A 10,000-nucleotide genomic window follows, 5' to 3' on the forward strand; every position below is an offset into this window, starting at 1 on the left:
CCTCCGAGAATATGTCCCAGCGTTTCGGGTAGTGCTTGACATCTTCTACATCTTATTTCCGTGCATTGTTTTGCTCGCTTCAGTGTGGCCTTGTTACCAAACGTATTGGTCCTGAGTTTCAGCGCGTCTATGAATCTTGATGGTTTCAGGAGCGTCGGGTTTCTTAGCCACATATTTCCGATTTTATCCTGACGGAAGTCGATTACTCCCTGACCCTGGGATATTAGCTGCTGCCATCGGTCCGTTTCTTCTTTCTTTAACCGGTTCCGGGCTGCTTCGATATCCGATAGTGTGGCTGGCCAATTTATTCTTAGGGAATTGGCGTAGAGCTTCATTTTGTTTTGTAGTGGCTCGTCTTGGATTACTTCCTTCAGTACGGGGTCAGGTGAGTCCATGGTTTTAACGGCATGCCTTAGTACCGCCAATTTGACGATGTGTTCCAGGCGAGGAAATCCCAACCCACCATGGGATTTAGTGGTATAGATAAGGCCATCGGTTGTTGAGGGTGTTAGGTGCAGAATTTGTTTAATTTCTTGCTTCAGTGCCTGATCCAGGTTCTGTAGGGTAGTTCCGTGTGGAGAACTCGCAATTAGCCCGTATAGAAAGTGAGGGAGTACGTAGCTTTGGATCAGATCTATCTTCTGGTGTGGTTTCAACTTCATCTGTTTAGTATTCTTTACTGCTTGAATTATGGCTGGTACTTCCTCGCCCCTCCTTAGCCCGCTCCAGGGTTTCATTCCGACTCCCAAATACGTGATATCTTGATCCGGTCGTACGGGCATAATGGTTTCTTGTTTTATTTGTATTTCCGGATTTTTCAAGTACCACGTTTTGTTCTTCGTCGCTATCTCGAAGCAGGAGCATTTGTTCAGCGCCACGTTCATTCCCAGGCTTTCGAGATATCCGACCAGTATCTCCATTTGTTTCTTTGCTTCTTTAGCATTCTTTGCTATTAAGATCATGTCGTCCGCAAATACCAAAATTGCGAGATTGCTGCTCCCTACTTGAATTCCTGCTGTCGTGTTGTTTATCTTCTTGATAACGGGTTCTATGGTTAGATTAAACAGCAGTGGTGATAGTGGATCGCCTTGTTTTACTCCTCTGTTCAGCGTGATTTCCACTTTTTCTTCGTTTTTGGCGTTGATTACCGTTTTACAATCACGGTACATGTTCCTGACCATTTCCGTTATGCATTCAGGTGCCCGCTTCATTTTCAAACTGGGTTCTAACGCAGAGTGAGGTACTGTGTCAAAGGCCTTCGAAATATCGATAACGCAGATTACTCCCCCTTTCTCCGCTTTCATTCGATTTATGGCCCTATCTAACAGTACTATATTGTTCTTGCATCCGTCTTCGGCAACGAACCCCTTTTGCCTACTTGACTGCTTGACAAATCTTCTTATCCTAAAGTCCATTGCTCCTGAAAAGATCCGTGCGAGTAGCGGTCCAATAGTAATCGGTCTCCAGTTCTTAACATCGTTTGAATCTTTCCCAGCTTTCGGAATCAGTGTCGTCCGATTTACTTTCCATGGTTCTGGGTAGTGATTCAGGAGCATCAGGATGTTGAAGAGTTTTGTAACGACTTCAGCAGCGCCATTCTTCTTTAGATGCACTTTCCTTATTTGATCGAGCCCACCTGCTGTCCCATTTTTGATTTTATTTATTCTTTTCTCTATTTCTTGGACTGTGAATGGTGGGCATGCTTCAATATCCGGAACTGGTGCTTCCCAGGCTTCATTATTTCTTGATGCGGGTCCATTCTTGCCCCAAATTTCGTTGTATAGTTGCCTGATTTCCGTAGCTGTCGGTAGTTCCTTGTGCATCTCAACGGCAGAAAAGTCTCCACTTATTGCTATTTCTGCCAGCTTCCTTGGGCACTTCGTGAAAAGTTCCTGACAGCGGGCGAATCCGATTCTAGCGCGTGCGTTGTGATTCCTTTTGTTCTTCTTTCTTCCGTTATGTTTCGCGCGCGAGTCTGGTTCATTGCTGTTTCCGTTACAGTGCTCTTTACTTCCGATATTTAGAAGTTTTGGATTTAGTGTGTCGTTTATCCATTTATCAATTTTCTTGTTTATTTCGAGGTTTTGATTCATGATTATATCTTGCAGTGCTGGATCCAGTTCCTTAATGCACTCATAGAAATCGTTGTTTTCAGGGAGCGTCACATTCTGTGCTTCTCGAAGCATCACGTTGTGCCACGTTTCTTCTTGTTCTTCGTCTATATGACTCGTGTTATTAATTTCGTTGGATGCGTTTGAAGGGTGCTCCTCTAAATTGCTACACTCATTCTGAGTTGCTTCGGGTTCGTTTGTTTCCATTAAAACCTCTTCTAAAGGCCCAGTGTAACGCGGTGAATAATTCTCGATTGAGACCGTGCTTATATTTATGTTCTGGTTGTCGCGCACGGTTTGTCTTTCCGCGGTTCGTAGATCTTTCCTTTTATTACTTATTTGCTTTATCGTCTTCGATGGAAAGAATTCTTGAATCTTGACGTTCGGATATCTTTCGTTTTTAAACCTTTCGTTTAATTCAATTAGTTTATTTATTTCTTCATTCGTCCACAAATAGTTTTTGCGACCACGTGCACGGGTGCGTGGTGCGCATTCTTCTGCTCTTTTGTCATTTCTTGTTTGCGGGTGTCTATGCAGCTCATGTATTGACAGGCCCCTCTTCGTGGCGAATGATTCCGAACATTCTTCGCAAATAAAGTTTTTTTCCATGGTTTCTTGTACTCCTTTGCATTTTGGGATATGACAGACGCAGTTATGGGCACCGGGAAAACACTTTTTGCAACTGCGACACTGCCACTTTGTTTTCACTTCACCGTGTTGTTCATTTAAGTGTGTTTTTAAGTCTTTGAGATTAAAGAAACCAATTGATTTATGTATTAATTCACACACTGGGCAATATTTAATGTTTTCAAGCGGTAGGTTTATTGTCACTTCACGACACACACTTTCTTCGCACATGTTACTCCTCCTTGTAATAGCTTCTGGAGCTTCTCCTACCACTGAAAACTGTACCTCGCCATTGTCCATCTCGTTGTCCAGGGAAATGCCATGGTCATCATCGTATAGTCCCCCACCGGATGCAGGAAAACCTGCCGCAGACCCTCGGGGACCGTTAGAGCCTACGTGACAATGCCTCGCGTCGTCCGTCACGGTTGATTTCACACCGCAGTGACTTGCACTTCGATGTTTACACCTCGGCTGCTCGACTGAGACTGATACGCACTAACCCCTCAGGTAATCCTTGTGCGGGGTGAGGAACAGCCAATCTTGGCACAATCAACTGTTTATTGTGTTCCACAATGCCAATTTGATCCAAAAGAATCTTCTGACTCTTGAGGACCTGCCCGAGATGTTTTCGGGTCTTATCAAGGTACGGATCGTTCACGGGCTGCGAGCCTACGGGGGTCTTGGCTCTAGCGAGAGCAACTTTAGCTCTCACTTGCAAGGTTGTTACTTGTGAAATCAGTCCAACATCCTCATCTCTAACTTCTATCTTCTGAGTAGATAAAAAGTCGACGGTGGCACGTGACAGGTCAGGAATGACATCGACACCTACTGTGACCTCCAATGGTGGACGATTAACGTCTTCACCCTGGGTTACAGTCTTAAGGAATTCTTCATCCGTTAACAGCGTAACTCCTAACTTTTGCATATCGCTACGGATTCTCTCCTTAAACGCGATCTTGCCCTCTTGGTTCTTGCGTTCAGTAAATTTACCTTGTTTAGCTTTATAAGAACCGAGGCCGCGCTTGTTCTTATACGGTTTCTTCGTCTCAGCTGGTTCGTGTCCCCCCGACACTGCGGGAGTAGTCTCAGAACTACTAGGAATGGAGCTCACAGTTAATATGTATATCAAAAGAAATACTTTAAACTAAGTTAGTACCACTGGCACTATTTCCCTTAAGAGAGTATGACTTAAGAGAGTCATAGTTACTCCTGCCGTTTACCCGCGCTTAATTGAATTTCTTCACGTTGACATTCAGAGCACTGGGCAGAAATCACATTGCGTCATAACCCTTGAGGGCCATCGCAATGCTTTGTTTTAATTAGACAGTCGGATTCCCCTAGTCCGTGCCAGTTCTGAGCTAAGCGTTGAATGGCGGCCGAAGAGGCGAAAAGGACGGCCGAAGCCGTCACAAGAAGCCTCGCAGCAAGGAAGATCCGTTGGCGGCCAAGGCACGGGACCGAGCTCGGATTCCGGGACGCGACGCGAAGTCGCCAACCGTTCACCTCGCCCAGGCCCGGCACGTCAGCCTGGCCAACTTCCCGACCAAGCCCGACACGCCCCGCTCCTCAGAGCCAATCCTTATTCCGAGATTACGGATCCCATTTGCCGACTTCCCTTACCTACATTAATCTATCGACTAGAGGCTCTTCACCTTGGAGACCTGCTGCGGATATGGGTACGAACCGGCGCGATACCTCCACGTGGCCCTCTCCTGGATTTTCAAGGTCCGAGGGGAAGATCCAGACACCGCCGCAACTGCGGTGCTCTTCGCGTTCCAAACCCTATCTCCCTGCTAGAGGTTTCCAGGGAACTCGAACGCTTATACAGAAAAGAAAACTCTTCCCAGATCTCCCGACGGCGTCTCCAGGTCATTTTGGGTTACCCCGACGAACACTCTTACGAGGGCCCGATTGGTATGCGGTTCCGCTGCCGGGTTCCGGAATAGGAACCGGATTCCCTTTCGCCCGATGGGTGTGTTTCTTCCCAAATCACGCAAAATTATATAAACAACGACGCATCTGCGACGCAACGACGACACGACTTGCGTTCGATAGTTTGTAAGATTTAACCAAGCAAAAAATAGAAAAAAAATCGCTTTCAGGCGTTCGACAACGTCGCATCACGTCGAACGTGAAGTATCCATCGATCCGAACCGCGATCATTTTTTTTCGGCGTTCAACGTTTTTGTCAATTTATCAATAAAAATGATCATGTTCGAGCGGTGGATTAGGACACAAATACGAAACGACGGCGACGTAAATTGTTATTTAACTGCAATTTTTTTCTCTTTTTAACATTTTTTGCCTTTTGCGCGCGTACGTGCGTGCGAGCGTACGTATGTTTGTCATTTGCGTTCGAAAAGCGTGAATTTTAGGACACCTCATCAACATTAGATTTCTCTTAGGGCTTAGGATCGACTGACTCGTGTGCAACGGCTGTTCACACGAAACCCTTCTCCACGTCAGTCCTCCAGGTCCTCGCTGGAGTATTTGCTACTACCACCAAGATCTGCACCGACGGCGGCTCCAGGCAGGCTCACGCCCAGACCCTTCTGCGCACACCGCCGCGACCCTCCTACTCGTCAAGGCTTCATGGAGAACGGGAACTGAATCCCGTTCCTGCGCACTTGCCGTTGACGGCGGAGTATAGGCGCGACGCTTCAGCGCCATCCATTTTCAGGGCTAGTTGCTTCGGCAGGTGAGTTGTTACACACTCCTTAGCGGATTCCGACTTCCATGGCCACCGTCCTGCTGTCTTAAGCAACCAACGCCTTTCATGGTATCCCATAAGCGTCGACTTAGGCGCCTTAACTCTGCGTTTGGTTCATCCCACAGCGCCAGTTCTGCTTACCAAAATTGGCCCACTTGGCACTCTGATCCAAGAAAAATTTTATCAATTTATATCTCGTGGCTTCATGAAAATTCAAGCAAGCCAGAGATCTCACCCATTTAAAGTTTGAGAATAGGTTGAGGTCGTTTCGGCCCCAAGGCCTCTAATCATTCGCTTTACCAGATGAGACTCGTTATGCGTTCGAGTCGAGTGCCAGCTATCCTGAGGGAAACTTCGGAGGGAACCAGCTACTAGATGGTTCGATTAGTCTTTCGCCCCTATACCCAGTTCCGACGATCGATTTGCACGTCAGAATCGCTACGGACCTCCATCAGGGTTTCCCCTGACTTCGTCCTGACCAGGCATAGTTCACCATCTTTCGGGTCCCAACGTGTACGCTCTAGGTGCGCCTCTTCTCGCAATGAGAACGAGACGCCCCGGGAGTGCGAAGCCTAATCGTAACGAGGCCCATCCTCCCTTAGTCGACTTCACGGACGACTTTCACTTTCATTTCGCCTTTAGGTTTATCAAATCCCAATGACTCGCGTACATGTTAGACTCCTTGGTCCGTGTTTCAAGACGGGTCCCGAGACTACCCAAAGCAATAGCGTCGCCGACCGGTAATTCAAAGTTTGGCCAGTCCAAGGACTCCGCCTGCCAACAACCCGCCAGGCCCGGTTACGGCGCTAAGTCCGTACATCCGGTATCTAGACTGGAACGAGCTTGCGGCGGTCCTGGACGCAGTGCGTTCGAGAATTTTGCGGCCCGATACCGTCTGAGTACCGTCGCGCAGTCGGCCGGGCATCCAAGGGGCTGTCATCGTACGCTAAAAGCGACGGACAGTCTTCGCCTCGGGCCTTAGACCGACACGCAACGGGTCGCGACGTTCTACTAGGGGAGAAGTGCACGACTACATAGCCGGAACATTCGCCGCGGGTGGTGTGCCCACGCCGATGGGAAACCTGCCGTAACGGGACCATCCGGGGCACTATCGCACCAACACGGGAGCCAGCTTCGTTGACGATGAATCTCCCCATTCGATCTTTTGGGTTTCTCGGGTTTACCCCTGAACGGTTTCACGTACTCTTGAACTCTCTCTTCAAAGTTCTTTTCAACTTTCCCTCACGGTACTTGTTCGCTATCGGTCTCGTGGTCATATTTAGCCTTAGATGGAGTTTACCACCCACTTAGGGCTGCACTCTCAAGCAACCCGACTCTAAGGAGAGATCCACCCGAGACGCGTACCGGTCGCTACGGGCCTGGCACCCTCTATGGGTAAGTGGCCCCATTCAAGATGGACTTGGACGCGATTCGATGTCTCGGGATAAACGGATCCTCCTGAACACTACATTTCCCAGCGGCGTTAACCGCGGGATTCAGTGCTGGGCTCATTCCTGTTCGCTCGCCGCTACTAAGGAAATCCTTGTTAGTTTCTTTTCCTCCGCTTATTAATATGCTTAAATTCAGCGGGTAATCTCGCCTGCTCTGAGGTCGTCGAAATTTTATTATTTCTTTTCAAAGTTATACCACAAACTCTGTACGCTCTTTTCGGGGTTTCGACACGTAATACGAAAGGTATATTAATTACCAACGACGCACAGGGATTATGTCGTTCGATTTTTTCCTTGTATCGTTCGATAACCAACTATTTTTCTCTTTTCGGATCAACACAATATCGTCGACTACTCGAAGGTACGTACGAGCCAAAATGAAAGCTCGGTGTCTCCTCTCTCTTTTGTTCGACAAAAGAAAAAAGGCACTTAAAATGCCGCATATTCGGGCAGGCGGGACAACGACAAAAAAAAAACGACGACGACGACGTCCGGTTGTTCTCGACCCGCGTCGGAGTATATATGTATATATTATAATCGGATATATCTTTTTATCTATCCAGGGCGCGTTAAAACAAACGACGAGGAGAGACTACGACAACGAGGAGATAAAGGTCGGACCTTTTCTTCTTACCCTCGGCGCGCTCTCGCACACGATCGTTTCATGTTTCTTTTGTCCCCTAAAGGATACATATACCGTTACAACATATTTACGTTCGAATATACACTCGACGGTCGATAAACCGTAAAGACGCATCGTCCGATACGTTTTTTCTTTTGCTGTCGCGTTCCGACGCAAAATCCCAAGAAAAGGGCGAGAATGCCAGAGACAGCCATGTAAACCATCGGTGACTTATCATGGTCCAGAGAATAAAGGGTTAAAGGAAAAAAAAATCCCATTTTTGACGTGCGTGGGTACTACACCTTCGTCGTGTATATATCGTTCGATGAAACCACGAGCGCACAAAAGGAGGAACAAAAGCGTTTCGAGATCGATCTTCGGTGTAAATGTCATTGTTCATTTGCGTTCGACCGTTGTTCGATAAAAGAAATTTAACACACGAACAACAATGAAGGGAGACTCTCGCAAGACGATCACCAAATAAGCGTTTATCGTTCGATCGGTCCGGGTTTATCAACGTCCGTCCGGCACAATTATGCACTTCGAGGACTGGACGACCGGATCCCGTATTGGGATCGCGCGGTCTTCCGCTTCTAATCAACGACAACGAAGCGATCTGCGCTTGTAAATGTTAAAAAAAACGTGGCGAAGCTACGATCTCGTAATAATTTAATCGTGAAAGAGCTTCCGTCGCACGTTTATTTTTAACTTTTCTCCTCGTTGTATAAACTTTCGCACCGTCGAAAAAAAAATTCGACAATCATTTCAGACAACGTCGGGAGCGCGGAGAAACGCCGTAAACACGCTCTACTCTCGGCTTGCTTCCTTCAATTGGTGTCTAACAATTCTCTCGCAGGGCGAAGAATCATTTTCTCTCTCGTCTAAATATCCTTCTGTAGTTAGGGTGTTTTCGACTCGGGAGCGCTCTTTCACGGGCGGTCGTATATGGTCTCTTTTAGGGGTTTAACTAGAAACCACGACTCACGCAAGCCGAGATAAGCGCATTCCGCCGAGAAGATCCTAAAACTAGGAATTGCGAGATATACGAAAATGTTCTTCTGTCGCCTGTGAAAAAAATGAACACTAGCAAAGAGAGGGCGAGAAACGAACGTTCCATTTAACATTCTCCGCGTCAAACGCCGACGAAACGTCCAACCATCGCTTGTACGTTTTCGCCAATTTCGCAAGTTGTTCTCTCTCTCGCGTTCGACCATCGGATCCCGCTCCGAAACGTTCGACTTTTCGGCGTTTAACAGTTTCGTTTTATCTAGTCGAACGACGAGCGGGACCGAAAAAAATTTAACAATGAAGAGAAAACCTTTTGCTGCTAAAGGCAAACGCAAGCAGTCTTTAGTTATATAAACGACCCTCAGCCTGGCGTGGTCCAGGAATTGTATCCGTGGACCGCAATGTGCGTTCGAAATGTCGATGTTCATGTGTCCTGCAGTTCACACGTTGACGCGCAATTAGCTGCGTTCTTCATCGACCCACGAGCCAAGTGATCCACCGTTCAGGGTAATCGGATAAAAATTTTTGTTCATATTTAACAACTCAGCGTCTGAAAACCAGTATGCACGTGATTTATTTAACCTGGTTTATAAATTCGTTCGATTGTCCATAGAATACTAACTCCAATCCAAGCGCAAGATCGAGTATCGGTATTCGGACGTCGTCCCGTCATAGCTCTGTTCACAGATTTACCCGAGCTGATTGATGATTAAGACGACACGATAACGTCCATGGACGGGTAAAGGACCGTATAAAACTACAGAACCGCCGATGAAACAACGCTCTGTGGCGCATTTCTCTTCGTACGGCGAGTTTTCAGTCCGTTCCGGGTGGTAAAGTCATTCAAAAACCGTGGAAAATACGAAACGCGCTGTCGCGCGTAACACAGAGTCTCCTGTTCGCTGCTTACATATATTGGACGTCTTGGCGGTATCGCGAGATTCGATACGGACTCCATGGCCGGCGTCAGATCGGTCTACCAACGAAGGAGACTACGCTATCGTTTTCGCGTCTCAGCCGGTCCGTAAAGCGATACGTTACCATATCGTCCGTCGTAAGCAGGCGGACTCTCGTGAAGTTGCGACTTCGTTCGTCGAAGCGGTTTCGTGGTTCGATTTCCATCGGTTACCCGGACACCCCCCGCGTGAGAAAGCCTCCGTGTCACACTCTAAATTTCGTTTCTCGTTTAACACGAAATAGAGAGAGGCTAAAAGGGGGTGTTCCCTTTGTCCAAAGACAAAATTTATAGAGAGAAAGAAAATAAAATGAGAGTCTCTCACGAAGCGGGCGAAAAAAAAAAAACAAGAAATTTAACAATTATTTTTCGCAAACCCATGCATTTCGTTACCAAACGTCCCAAAATATTTCTTTATATTCTCCCGCGTGTTTTCACACGGGGTCGAGAGAGTACGTAACACGAATCAAGAATAAAAATTATAGAAAGGAAAGTCCGATAAGAATATTTCGAGAT

The 10,000-nt window shown here is 47.1% G+C and overlaps 1 non-coding gene and 1 pseudogene across 1 annotated transcript; both read right to left on the bottom strand.

Annotated features, from left to right (window-relative positions):
- LOC143266136 (large subunit ribosomal RNA) overlaps positions 1-7,062 on the bottom strand; it is a 9,349-nt pseudogene extending 2,287 nt beyond the window's left edge.
- Positions 7,063-8,884: 1,822 nt separating this feature from the next.
- Positions 8,885-9,039, bottom strand: LOC143266134 (5.8S ribosomal RNA). The gene has a single exon (XR_013041228.1). It is a non-coding gene; the product is annotated as a 5.8S ribosomal RNA (ribosomal RNA).
- Between the last annotated feature and the right edge of the window lie 961 nt (positions 9,040-10,000).

Source organism: Megachile rotundata, unplaced genomic scaffold (assembly GCF_050947335.1).
Source record: "Megachile rotundata isolate GNS110a unplaced genomic scaffold, iyMegRotu1 scaffold0049, whole genome shotgun sequence".
In the NCBI taxonomy this organism is placed as follows: domain Eukaryota; kingdom Metazoa; phylum Arthropoda; class Insecta; order Hymenoptera; family Megachilidae; genus Megachile; species Megachile rotundata.